Source organism: Oryctolagus cuniculus, chromosome 1, assembly GCF_964237555.1.
Source record: "Oryctolagus cuniculus chromosome 1, mOryCun1.1, whole genome shotgun sequence".
In the NCBI taxonomy this organism is placed as follows: domain Eukaryota; kingdom Metazoa; phylum Chordata; class Mammalia; order Lagomorpha; family Leporidae; genus Oryctolagus; species Oryctolagus cuniculus.
Genome location: NC_091432.1, coordinates 100480274 through 100495180, shown reverse-complemented (window position 1 = coordinate 100495180; position 14907 = coordinate 100480274). Strand labels below are relative to the sequence as shown.

The 14907-nt window shown below is 42.2% G+C and overlaps 1 protein-coding gene across 2 annotated transcripts in view; it reads right to left on the bottom strand.

The window, feature by feature from the left end:
* The window catches only part of DDX10 (DEAD-box helicase 10), a 407034-nt gene that overhangs the window by 320894 nt on the left and 71233 nt on the right, over window positions 1–14907 (bottom strand). The window lies entirely within an intron of this gene.

Below are 14907 nucleotides of genomic sequence, written 5' to 3'. Positions count from 1 at the left end.
TATAGATTTTTTCAATGAAAGAAATAAATGAGTACCTTAAGTGGCTATATGGGTATAGAGATCTCAATATAGCATGAAAAAATTGTCCTTCTAAGTAGTCCAGCAGGTTCTTTCAACCTGAGATAATCAGAGCTATAAATAGCGTTACTAAATAATCGCTTCTTGGCATTTGCTTAGGCTCTATATTTTATGATGTGTGCCACTCAATACAGGCATGCCATAGGAAAAACATTTCCTGCTTGGAGAGCGCTCTTTCCCTCAACTTCTCATCAGAGAAGTTCCTAGAAAACTATAAAGCCATCCACATTAATCGGAATGAATCTAAGTATAAATGAGCTGTAGGCCTGCTTTTGAAGAAGGTTATGAATCATTCCACTACTAAATACACTTTTGGCAGAACATATAAGCCCAACACAGATGTGAACACATCATCTTGCCAAAACAATTATTTCATTCCTGGTTAAAAATAACTAAATTTTTCTTACTGAACTTACTAAATGACAAAAAAGAAAATGGAGGAGCAGACAGTGCAAGTACTATCTAATACTTTTTAGATTGCTTCTTCAAGTTTCTGTATTGTGGAGACAACAATAGTCAAGTAGCACTGTTTGTTTAGGAGCATTTGTGCTGGTAATGGTAAATCCCATTTGCTACTGTCTCTGCCATGTTTCCAATCTCCAACTGAAAACAAATACAACTTCAGGAAAGGGTCTGCACAGTCTTTTGACAATATTAATTTGTACACATACCCTTTATCTCACCACTACTTAGAACCATACTCACACCTACCCAAAACAAATGGTATAGCATTAAACCTGACTGAACTCACTCTAAATAAAATTACTGATGATTCAAAACAACAATGTTTCTAGGGAATCTTCTCAACCATTGTTAAAAGACTGTGACTAACTTAAATTTTTCACTTAAGGGGCTGGCAATGTAGCACAGTGGGTAAAGCCGCCATCTGCAGTACCAGTATCCCTTATGGGTGCCGGTTCGAGTCCTGGCTGCTCTTCTTCCAATCCAGCTCTCTGCTATGACCTGGGAAAGCAGAAGATGGCCCAGGTGCTTGGGCCCTTGCACCTGCATGGGAGACCCAGAGGAAGCTCCTGGCTCCTGGCTTTGGATCTGCCCAGCTCCAGCTGTTGTGGCTATTTGGGGAGTGAGCCAGCAGAAAGAAGATCTCTGTTTCTTACTCTTTCTCTCTGTAACTCTGCCTTTCAAATAAATAAATGAATGTATCTTTAAAAAATTTTTTTCACTTAAACTCTGGTTGAGGTTTTTTGGGGGAAGGGAGATTGCTTCGATTAGGAGGACACATAGGATCATATAAAGAGAAAAGGTCTTAGAGATCAAACGTGTCCAAGAGACAGAAGGATAAATTTAGGTTTAAAACCAGGTTCACAAAATGGATGCGACATTTAAGACACTGTTTGGGATACCTGCCTCCACATCAGAGTGCTTGGGCCCTGCACCCAATGGGAGACCAGGAGAAGCACCTGGCTCCTGCCATCGGATCAGCGCAGTGCACCAGCCGCAGTGCGCCGGCTGCGGCGGCCATTGGAGGGTGAACCAACGGCAAAAGGAAGACCTTTCTCTCTGTCTCTCTCACTGTACACTCTGCCTGTCCAAAAAATAATAATAATAATAATCACCCAGGTTAGAATTAAAATTCACATTCATTTTTTTATTTCTTCATTCATTTAATTCAACAAACAGCTATTCAGAACCTACTCTAATAGGCAACCCTGACAGGTACAACACAAAAACACATGCTCCTTGCCTTCATAAAGTTATACAGTATCATGGGAAGAAACAGGATATGACTGTGCAGTGTATTCACAGCAATAAGCATAGGTGCTCAGACGTACACTTTGGAACACAAGACTTTTGTCCCAGAGAAGTGAACTACCCATTACTGTAGAGCCTCATCAAACAAAAGCAATGGTATTCACATGTAGTAACCTGTCTGTGAAATTTCCTATTTATAATTTAAACTACAGTAATTTTTATACTCTCCAGTTTGGGAGAAACAAACCAAAACTAGTTAGGTGGAAACAGTTCTGATTTTTGCAGCTAAGTGACATTGATGGGAATCCCATGTTTTTGTATCCATCAGCTGCTCTTTCAGACTATTTTTTTTTTCAAGGATGTTTGTACAGCATACAGTCTTATAAGACAGAATGCTACAAACAGTGTCTTCCATGGGGGCAGAAGACAAATTTCTTTCCTGACCAGAATAAAGATATGTCTCCCTTGGGAGTGAAGGTTGGGCAGGTTTCCTAGCAGTGCTCTTATAAGACTGGGAGCTTCCTAAGCATGGAGTTTCTCAGCTGTAAAACAAGTCCACCCTGGACAGAACTGACCAATGCCCAACTCTGCATGGCCTCTATGGGACCGAGGAGGCAGTAGTACCAATACCACAAGGGTCAACTCTTCCACAAGTTGTGCAGCAACAGACATGTACGTGTGACCAGGTAACCTGTTAATCTGCAGGTAGGGTAAAATCAGGCTTTCATAGCTCTTGATAAATACAATTAATTCACTCCTTCAGTAAATGAATAAGAAAAGCCAACTACCTCCACAGTTTCTGCCACAAAACAAGGTTAATGTTAGGAGAGCAAGAGCGTTACCCAGTATACCACTCCTAATCGCGATGTGATTATAAATGCATTATAAACAGACACTCAAACACCTATGTAAGTAGTTTCCAGAATACTGACAGCATATTCTCAGACAATAAAATACCTCTTTCCTCCTTTTTGTGTAAGGAGGAGAATTAGAAACGACAAAGTATTATTTCTGAAAAGAACCAATATAAATACTTTGTTCAAGTTACTTAATAAAATGGCTCTGGAGCTGCCAAATATATATTATTAAGTATGCTGGAAATTGTGTCGACCTAAAAAACACTGGAAAAAAAATAACAAAGACTGTAAGAGTCACTAAAAGCCAGGTTCATAGTTTCTTTAAGAAAAGCGTTAAGTCACAAGATTTTGGTGGGCAGTACAGACTAACAGAAATTTATCCACTCTGATTTGCAGAGTTCTACTTTGTAAAAATTTCAGCAAGTAGGACAACAGTTCAATTAGATCAAAATATGCAGAGAAAACAAAACAATGCTGATCCAGATCACAGAAAAGCACGTTACTTAGCAAGTTCTACCTAAGTGTTTTTGGAATATGCAATTATTTCCTACATCAAACATTTGGAAATTAGTGTACCCTCCAAAATTAGGTATCACAGCAAGGAAGATAAAACTCCTCTACTTCTCACATCCCTTAACAACCAAGAGATATGAAAATGCAAACAGGTGAAAGAATTATCTTACTCATGATACCCAAAAGATGGTCTAACAGCAGATACGACCATTTTAATTTAAGAAAAAATTTAAGTAACCATTACTATTTTTAGACCAACCTTGCACAGGCTGCCACTGAGAAAGTAATTGCTTCACTGATTCTTATAATGTGAAGGGAATACACCAATGAGAAGGAAAACTGTACCAAGACAAACCATCCACAAACATTTAAGCTTTATCCTTTCGTTGCTTCAGAAAAAGCTGCAGTACATGATTCTTATTTTATGCATGCCTAATGCTTAAGAATGTCTTCATGTTTTTTCAGTGCACTTACAGAGCCCAGTTAAGGCACTTGTTCCAGAACATAAATCTATGCACCACAGAATACCACCATGTTGGCTTTATTAGAAACGTAACAAAGCAACACTTTGTTTTCAATCACTTATTGTGCCAAATGAAAACCAGTAGATTATGTGCCCAATAGTAAGTATATCAAGGCCGTCTGTCATCTTTGTTCTAAGAGCTAGCAGGCAAGCTAAAAGAAGAAAAGCAACCAAAAACAGTAACAGCCTTTTAGGGGTAAATTATACTCAGAGACTGATGAACTGTTACCTGTGCACTAGAGATAAACTTCTTTGTCCTATGGCAAAACACTTCTGGCTTGGAAAATAAACAACAACAAAAACTGTTTATTAAAACTGAAGTCATAAGTGTTTCTAATCATAGTGTGCTAAGAACTCTATTTTAGGTTTTATTTTATTTTGATCCTAGGCATGAAAGTGTTGTCAGTAAATGACATCAGAGAGGTACAATTAAAGAAAAAGACCCCTTCAAAGAAGGAGGTACCTTTCTCTGAAGGGAGGAGAGAACTTCCACTTTGACTAGGACCTTGTCTAAATATGATCAGAGTCGGTGAACTCAAAAGGCTTCCATAGCCTTGGCAACTCATGACAAGAGCCTAAGGTGATTACTGATGCCATAAACAAGAGTGTCAATTGGTAAAGTCAACAACAGGAGTCACTGTGCATTTACTCCCCATGTAGGATCTCTGTCCTTAATGTGCTGTACATTGTGATTTAATGCTATAACTAGTACTCAAACAGTATTTTTCACTCTGTTTCTGCGTGGGTGCAAACTGTTGAAATCTTTACTTAATATATGCTAAACTGATCTTCTGTATATAAAGAGAATTGAAAATGAATCTTGGCGCTCAGCCCTCTGCCTCTCTGCTGAGTCGCCCGCCTGGTCTGGCCAGGTGTAATCTCTCCACCCAATCATGTAACCTCACTTCTTCCCTCCCCACCCCCAGTCCGAGCAACTGGGCACCCTCTCAGGCTCTGTCTGGAGAAGTGCCCATCCATCTTTACGGATGTCCCTTCCCTAATAAACCTTGCTATTTTACCTCCCACTAAAAAAAAAAAAAAAAAGAAAGAAAGAAAATGAATCTTGACGTGAATGGAAGGGGAGAGGGAGCAGGAAAGGGGAGGGTTGCGGGTGGGAGGGAACTTATGGGGGGGAGCCATTGTAATCCATTAGCTGTATTTTGGAAATTTATATTCATTAAATAAAAGTTAAAAAAAAAAAAGAAAATGACCCCTTGCTAAAAACAAGAATTATAACTTCTACTATGCAAACGATGCTGCACAAGATCAATAAGTATTACCCAATCTCAAAGAGGTTCACCACTGTACAGTCAATGTACCTACCAGAAGCCACAGGGTGACATTTTGTGCCACTCTAACACAACACCTGAAAAAAGGTAATTTGCACAGAACAAATTTATTTTGCCCAGTTCTGCAGGCTAGGAAATTCAAGATGAAATGCACTAGCATTTGGTAGAATGGGACAGGAGAGCATTCCAGCAAATGGCTTATGTGAAGTCTCTTATAAGGCTCTTTCCTCATGTTATAATCACCTCTTAACACTATCACATTGCCAATACCTACAATTGAGAGCACACATTCATACTGTAATAGAGTCTAATATCAAAAAGGTCATACCACAACTATGGTGCTAACAATTATAGAGTCAAATACAATCCACCACTAACAACCAAAAAAGAAAAAAAAAAAAAAAGAAAGAAAAAGGTTGATGAAAAACTGCCAAGCTTCTAGATGACAAACAGTATATTTCATTCATTAAAAATTATTCACGACTATTCAAACACTCACACATACACACTCAAAACACTCCACAACACTGTATTCTGTCAAGACCCAGAAGAGATTGAAAAACTAATGCAGGAGCTTTTATCATTAAAGATCAAATAAAGCAACTCAACTAGAAAAAAAACACCAAAGAAGATAGCTAAAGAAACAAAAAGAGTTCAGTTTCCTAATAACTTATCTTTAATTTATTTACAAAAACACCAGTCTGTGACAGATTGGAAGTTAACACATTAATGTTGGGGCAGACATCCAGCCTGCTGGCTAAGAAGCTGGTTAAGACACCAGCACACACATCAGAGTACTCTGGCTTGACACCCAGCTCCAGGACATGACTCCAGTTTCCTGTAATGCAGACCCTGAGAGGCAGTAGTGATGGGCTGGCTTCCTGCCACCCATTTGAGAGACCTAGATAGCATTCCTAGGTCTCAGCCCTGGCTATTGGGGGGTATATGAGAAGTGAACCAGTAGACAGGAGCACTGTCTTTCAAGCAAATTAATTTTTTAATTTTTGTACTCTCCTCAGTAATGACAACTTGAGAAACACTGCCCTAAAGACATTTAAAGTTAGGGGTCGGCACTATTGTGTAGCAAGTAAAACTGCCTACTGCAGTGCTGACAACCCATATGGGCTTCCACTTCTGAACCAGCTCTCTGCTATAGCCTGGAAACCAGCAGAAGACGGCCCAAGTCATTGGGCCCCTGCACCCATGTGGGAGACCCGGACAAAGTTTCTGGCTCCTGGCTTCGGATCGGTCCAGCTCTGGCTGTGGTGGCCATTTGGGGAGTGAACCAGCAGACAGAAGACCTCTCTCTTTGCCTCTGCCTCTCTCTAACTCTGCCTTTCTAATAAACAAATAAGTCTTTGAAGATAAAAAAAAAAAAAAAAACAGATATCTAAAACTTAAATTATCATGAAATTTGTGTACTGCTTTTAGTTTATATATACAGATACACACATACACACATATACTACATATTTATACACACACACACATATAGTTATACTTTACTGCCACTATAATAAGCTTGTCTTAATATATAGAAATCCTGGCTCCCAGTTAAACTTCCTCAAATGCCACAGCTCTAACTTGCTAGCACTAGCTCTGAAGAGGGTCTAAATTATTTTCACATTCCCCCTACAGTACCTAGCTTTCAGTATTCAATTAACCAGCTGGCAGATTACACGGAGGCTCAGACAGCCAGCAAAGCTAGAGTACTTTAGAACAAATTTGTTCCTAGAATATTTCAATAAAAGCAACTATGTATAGCAACTCAGCATGTAACATTCAAGTTGCACAATACTCCTTCCTTTTGAATTGTGAAGAAACTTAAATTGTATCTAGAGATTGAAGCACAGGATGCAACAAAAGGAAAAGGCACCTACAATTCTGACAAAAGAACATATATCCAAATTCTGAACAACTCAACATTTGAGATCATCCCACCACTGCTCATGTCATAGTATCAAAAATTCAAAGGACAGCAGTTTTGTTTTACAGAGCTTTTCCTTTGGTTTAATATAACTGAACATTATATAATGCTCTCAGACACAAAGGTTATGACAATTTCAGTAACCAAAAATTAGGAGATTCACCGGAACATATTATTAAACACCAAGAAACAAACAAAAAGACTAGCAAAATAGATCATCAGAATCCAGGAGTCGGTGGACTGAAGAAATAAATGATGGCTTCAAGACAATGAAGATAAACTTTGAATCTTTAAAGGTAGATTAAGACATGAAAATATTAGAATGGGAAGAAAACAACCTAGCAAGGATCTTTGCATAAGTGGAAATTCATACCAGGAAGAATGGGTCAGTAGGATAATAAGTAGGAGCTAGCTTGTAACGCCCAATTGAAAGGAAAACCTAATAAGGGGACCGGTGCTATGGCTCAGTAGGTTAATCCTCAGCCTGCGGCGCAGGTATCTCATATGGACGCCAGTTCAAGTCCCAGCTGCTCCTCTTCTGATCCAGCTCTCTGCTGTGGCCTGGGAAAGCAGTACAGGATGGTCTAGGTCCTTGGGCCCCTGCACCTGTGTTGGAGACCGAAGGAAGCTCCTAGCTCCTGGCTTCGGATCAGCGCAGCTCCAACTGTTTTGGCCACTTGGGGAGTGAATAGCAGATGGAAGATCTGTCTGTCTCTCCTCGCTCTGTGTAACTCTGACTTTTAAATAAATAAAATCTTTAAAAAAAAAAGGGGGGGGGGGAGGCCAATCACAGGAAAAAAATACCAATTCGACCAAAGTTCACAGATGACCCAAAAAATACACTGGATATCAACATAACAAGTTTATCCCACAAGCCAATTGAGGCAACAAAGGGTCTGACAGCAGAAGAATGGCAGTGCTAGTGGAAAATAAAAAAGAACACTTGAAGATATCACTAAATGGAGAAATTATGAAACAAATCATGAATAAAAACACACAATCATACTGACACAAGTAAGACAGGCCTAGGTAAAAATCCCCATTTGCCACTTTCCTAACTCTGGTACATTAGGCAAGTAATTCAACCTTTCAGAGACTCTGCTTCTTAATTTGTCAAGCTATTGTGCAAGTTTGAATAAATGCAATCTCTAAGGTTCATGGCAAGTTACAGAAAACCGATATGCTGGGCCGGCGCCGCGGCTCACTAGGCTAATCCTCCGCCTAGCGGCGCCGGCACACCGGGTTCTAGTCCCGGTTGGGGCGCCGGATTCTGTCCCGGTTGCTCCTCTTCCAGGCCAGCTCTCTGCTGTGGCCAGGGAGTGCAGTGGAGGATGGCCCAGGTGCTTGGGCCCTGCACCCCATGGGAGACCAGGAAAAGCACCTGGCTCCTGGCTCCTGCCATCGGATCAGCACGGTGCGCTGGCCGCGGCGCGCCAGCCGCGGCGGCCATTGGAGGGTGAACCAACGGCAAAAGGAAGACCTTTCTCTCTGTCTCTCTCTCTCACTGTCTATAACTCTACCTGTCAAATAAATAAATAATATATATATATGTGGGGAGCAACTGGGAGCAACTCGGACTAGACTGTTACTGGAATTAAGACTTATTCTATGCATCTGCTCTCCCACAATATGGCACTGAGAAGGGAGAAACAGCTTCTACACAGCTGCCTCCAGTTCAACCAATAAACAGCAGGACCTGCTCCTAATTGGAGGAGGGCAGCGTGCTCGGCGTGTGGGTAGCAGAGTTGGGATTGGTGGAAGAGGACTATAAAGGAGGAGAGAGACAACATGCACCAGGAACATCTGAAGGAACACCTGTGCAGCCCCCGAGAGAGCCGGCCGGCGGTGTGCCGCTCCCCTGGGGAAGTGGGGAAAGTGGCAGGGGGAACCGCCCTTCCACGGAGGTGGAAGGGATGGTAGCCAACCCGGGAAGAACCAGCAGCAAACCCGGGAAGGGCCGTGCAGATAAAAGAACAGCGCAGGGTCCTGTGTCGTTCCTCCGCGAAGAGGGGGAGCGACATAATGGTGCTGTGACTCGGATAGGAAACCTAGGAGGGAAGAAACGGGAAGAAGTGGGAAAATACCGGAGAGAGAGACTAAAAGAGCCTAGGGAAAAGCCGGACGGAAAAGGTGCCGGAAGAAGCTATTGAAAGCCTAGGCATAGACTCGGATACGGACTGTGGGAAAGAAGTTAGGAATTAAAGTGAAAGCAAGAAGAAACTTAGACTTGGATACGGACTGTGGGGAGAGGCCAGGAAAAATGAGAGGGGAATATTGTTTGAAGAAAAGTTAGGAAAATACCGGGTAGAGAAAAATATGTTAGGGAGGATGAAGCCGCGGGGGCAGGCTGAAGCAGAGACGTAAGCTATCTTGGGATTCTTCAAGTCAGCCCAGGGAACAAGGGGCGAAAATCTGGAACCAGAGGCAGAGACGTGGGCCGCCAGGTTGGAATCCGTCAGATTAGCCCAGGGAGCAAAAGACGGGAAGCCAAACCGTAAGGCGGAAATGTAAGCTATAGGTTGAATTCGCCAGGTTAGCCCGGCGAACTTAGACTGAATACCGGTGGCAGAAACGTGAGTTAGGCTGTGTGATTCGCGGAAGCCGCCGCGTGCAACCAAAAAAAAAGTATAAACATTAACCACACCATAGTTAACTTCTATACAAAATCTTTTAGAAACAGTGTATTATTAATACCCATATTATCAATATCCATATTAATATCCACATTATTAATATCCATATTGTAAATTAACAGTGTATTATTATTGTCCATATTGTAAATTAACTGAAAAGAGAATTCTACCTAGGAAGATCACCAATACCATTTAATGCTTCTACATGAAATAACTTACTATTAAAACCATCTTTAGGGGACAGTGCTGTAGCAAAGTGGGTTAAAGCCCTAGCCTGCAGCATCTGCATCCCATATGGGCGCCGATTCGAGTCCTGGATGCTCCACTTCAGATCCAGCTCCCTGTAAATGCGCCTGGGAAAGCAGCAAAGGATGGCCCAAGTATTTGGACCCAAGTACCCACATGGGAGACCCAAAAGAAGCTCCTGGCTCCTGGCTTTAGATTGGTTAAGATCTGGCCATTGCAGCCATTTGGAGAGTGAACCAAATGGAAGACCCCTCTCTCCCTACCTCTCTTTCAAATAAATAAAATAAATCTTAAAAAAAAAAAAAAAAAAAAAAAAAACACACCTAGGCCGGAGTCGCGGCTCACTAGGCTAATCCTCCGCCTAGCGGCGCCAGCACACCGGGTTCTAGTCCCGGTTGGGGCGCCGGATTCCGTCCCGGTTGCCCCTCTTCCAGGCCAGCTCTCTGCTGTGGCTCGGGAGTGCAGTGGAGGATGGCCCAAGTCCTTGGACCCTGTACCCCATGGGAGACCAGGAAAAGCACCTGGCTCCTGCCTTCAGATCAGTGTGGTGCGCCGGCCGCAGCGGCCATTGGAGGGTGAACCAACAGCAAAAGGAAGACCTTTCTCTCTGTCTGTCTCTCTCACTGTCCACTCTGCCTGTCAAAAAATTAAAAAAAAAAAAATTTAAAAAAAAAACCTTTATGGGGGTCAGCACTGTGGCATGGAGGGGCAAGGACTCCATCTGCAGGACCGGCATCACATATGGGTGCCAGCTGGTGTCCCGGCTGCTCCTCTTCCAATCCAGCTCTCTGCTAATGGCCTGGGAAAGCAGCAGAGGATGGCCCAAGTGCTTGGGCTCCTGCACCCATGAGAAACCCAGAGGAGGCTCCTGCTCCTGGCTTCAGATCGGCCCAGCTCCAGCCACTGCAGCCATTTGGGGAGTGAACCAACAGATGGAGAACCTTTCTTTCTGTCTCTCCCTCTGTCTGAAACTCTACCTCTCAAAGAAATAAATTAAAAAAAAAAAAAAAATTTAGAGGCCAGCACTGCAGTACAATGGGTTAAGCCAACTTTGATGCTCACATTCTATGTAAGTGGCATCCCCTTTGAGCACTGATTCAAGGACTGGTTGCTCCACTTCCAACTCAGATCCCTGCTAAATTGCTTGGGAAAGCAACGGTCCCTGCTAGCCATGTAGGAGACACAGATGAAGCTCTTGGCTTCTTCCTGCCCCAACCCGAGCCATTGCGGTCATATGGCAAATGTATCTGCAAATGGAAGATCTTCTTTCTCATCTTTTAAAATAAATAATAAATAAATCTTTTTTTAAAAAGTATCTTCAGTTCTATTTATAACCAATCAATTCATTGTTACAAGGCATTATGGTCTGATTATATTAGAACTTATTCTTCTTAATTCATCCTATCTTACAAAATTCTCAGCAAAACACTACACACAGAGAGTTAGTAAATATTTGGCTGTAAAATGTACTGGACCTGTCACATCATCTTAGGGTATAGTTCTCCTTAGATCAATGTTAAACATGGAGAATGTGAAAACTGCTTTATCAACTATGCCTTCATCATAAAGGAAAGTTTGTTTCCTGATGCTATACCTGAAATAAATGGTACACATCATCTTTTCTTTTTTATAATGCATCCCAATTCAGAACAAAAAAGCCTTGTTTTCCATATGGCTACCTGTGACAATGTCAGGCATGAACCTAAGATTCTTAATCAAATGGAAATATTAACAGCCAACATTAGACAAGATTTCTCTGTGTACACAAGGGGTGGTGGCTGCTCATCATCATACTAACTATGCCAAACAGACATGTTACTAGCCCCATCTTATAGAGACAGATACTAACACTCAAATTAGACGGCAGACCAGAAGTAATCCACTACTCTCAGCATTCTTGTTGCCATGGTGTTGCTGTTTCTGTACTCTTCACTTAAAATGCTTTTCCCCTTTCCTAGTAATTCCCATATCTAATCTTTACTGAACAACTTCCTTTTGGACATCTTCTCTACTAAGGTACCAGTACTAGAGCCTTAAAATATTGATTGAATGAATCAATGAATGCACAGAAAGCCAGGATTCTGTACTGACATTGTTGGTTTATTAATCTGGTACCCTTCAGGTCAGCTTGTAAGTCACAAGGCACCTAGTACAGTCTGTTATACCTCCTGGACTCAATGATCACTGCTGGAATGGAAAAAAAGTATGAAGGAAGAGAGAGGAAAAAGTAAAGTAATAAGAGGCACTAAAACCTCAGCTCCCAAGTTTCAGAATCTTAATTTGAAACTTGGAATATTTTTGTAAAATTATCAATAAGCTTTATAGTTGGCTAATCTGTGCTTTAATACTAACGATGAGTTCCTATAACACAAAACAGAATTAGAAAGAAGATAATGTGGGGCCGGCGCTGTGGCATAGCAGGTAAAGTTGCCGTCTACAGTGCCAGCATCCCATATGAGCGCCTATTAGAATTCCAGCTGCTCCACTTCCGATCCAGCTCCCTGCTAATGTGCCTGGAAAAGCAGTGGAAGATGGACCAAGTGCTTGAGTCCCTGCACCCACATGGAAGACCTAGAAGAAGCTCCTGGCTCCCAGCTTTGGATAAGCCCAGCTCCGGCCATTGTGGCCATTGGGGGAGTGAACCAGCATATGGAAAACCTCTCTGTCTCTGCCTCCGCCTCTCTGTAATTCTGCTTTTCAAATAAATCTTTTAAAAAAAAAAAGATAATTTAAGTTTCTTGGTAAACAGGATCTAGAATCAATTCTAATTCAATGAATAACCTCAGTATCATTCACTTTTTTTTACGATTTATTTATTATATGAAAGAGCTAGAGAGAGAGAGAGAGAGAGAATCACAGAAATTTCCCATCCCCTGGTTCATTCTTCAAATGGCCTCAATAGTCAGGTCTGGGCCAGGCAGAAGCCAGGAACCAGGAATTCCATCCAAGTCTCTCACCTGGGTGGCAGGAGACCAGCTATTTGGACTATCTTCTACTGCCTTTCCAGGCACATTAGCAGAAGTTGTAGTGGAAGGAGCTTGCACCACAAGTAGCAGCTTAACCCACTGTGCCACACTGCCAGCCCTCATTCAAATCTTAACTAAAACTAACCTATGTTTAAGGGCAGCTGGTGAGCTAAAAATTGAATCCAGTCTTGTTTCCAAGGATTTATAATGTGTAGAAGATAAAAGTATATACTTAGACATTTTATCCTCACATTTAAGAAAACAAATGCTTCAAATTTTAACTTAATCACTGTGGTTACATATTCATATTTTTAAACACTATTTCCCAGGAGGTCAATTCTCTACACACTCAGCAGCCATCAAAACAAACCAAAATAAGTCTCCACCCTGTGGTGGGTGATCAACCAACCTTCTGTTATAGCACTAAGGCTGGATTGCTCCAGATGTGCCCGCTCCTGTACATCTCTTACTGCTCTAACACACAGGATTCCCTGTCCATGGCTAGGAAAATCTAACTGACAAGATCAATGCAGTGAAAGACAAACAGAAAAAAGAATGTGACAAGGCAGCCTTCTAGAAGACACTCACATCTAAGTCTGGCATATTCTTATTATATTGCAAGTGTGTACACACAACAGGTAGCCCAAAATTATATACACTGCTGTCAGTTACAACATTACCCAGTAACAGTAAGTAAACTACATGCAACTGATAGTGAGCATGACTCAGCAACCATATATGTTTAAAAAACCAACTTCACCACCACCACTACTCTGGACAAGTCGTTTAAAAGTCTTTGCACCCTCCTTTGTGAAATGTTAAATATCATTATCTACCTTCCCTGTCATGAGGAAAAAACAAATATTTACGACAAAACCCAAATAAGTAAATATTGTCACAAAATTAATGATATAATTACTGGATAAATTCCATGTATTGTGCAGTCCAATGTTGTCCCTGGTTGTAAGCCCCAATTTAGTTCTACAAATCTCCCTTTTCCATGGAGACAAGAACAGAAAAAGACCATCAAGATAAAGAGGATAAACTAAGTATTGAAACTAGTCCTCGTGTACATTTCATACGCTATTTGAAGACAACTTTTAAAAGGGAGCAACAGGGGCAGGCGCTGTGCTATAGCAGGTAAAGCCGCTGCCTGCAGTGCAGGCACGCCATCTGGGCACCGGTTCGAGTCCTGGCTGCTCCTCTTCCAATCCAGCGCTCTGCTATGGCCTGGGAAAGCAGTGGAACATGGCCCAAGTCCTTGGGCCCCTGCATCCTCATGAGAGACCCGGACGAAGCTCCTGGCTCCTGGCTTCAGATCGGCACAGCTCCAGTTCTCTCTCTCTCTCTCTCTCTGCCTCTCCTTCTCTATCTGTGTAACTCTGACTTTCAAACAAATAAATAAATCATTGTGGAGTAGCAGCTTAAGCCACCACCTGTGATGCCAGCATTCCACGTGCGCATCAGTTCAAGTCCCAGCTGCTCCACTTCCTTTTTTTTTTTTTAAACAATTGCACTTTTTTTTTTTTTTAAAGATTTATTTAAAGTCAGCGTTACAGAAAGAAAGAAGGAAAGGTAGAGAGAGAGAGACAGAGGTATCTTCCATCCGCTGGTTCACTCCCCAGTTGGCCACAATGGCCAGAGCTATGCCAATCCGAAGCCAGGAGCTTCTTCTGGGCCTCCCATGCAGGCGCAGGGGCCCAAGGACTTGGGCCATCTTCTACTGCTTTCCCAGGCCATAGCAGAAGACTGGATAGGAAGTGGAGCAGCTGGGACTTGAACTGGCACCCATAAGGGATGCCAGCACTGCAGTTAGCGGCTTTACCCACTGCACTACAGCGCCAGCCCCTGTTCCACTTCTGATCCAGTTCCCTGCTAACAGCATGGGAAAAAAAGCTGAGGAGAGTCCAAGTGTTTGGGCCCCTGCCACTCACATGGGAAATCTAGAAGAGGCTCCTGACTCCTGGCTTCAACCTTGTCCAGCCCTTGCTGCTGAAGCCATGTTGGGGGTCAACCAGCGGATGGAAGAGCTCTCTGTCTTTCCTTCACTGTAACTCTGATGGTCAAGTAAATAATTAAAAAAAAAATAGTTTTGCATGGTTCCCAAAAGCAAAAGCTAAAGCAAATATCTCGTTATGAGTAAAACTCCAGGGGCTAGCACT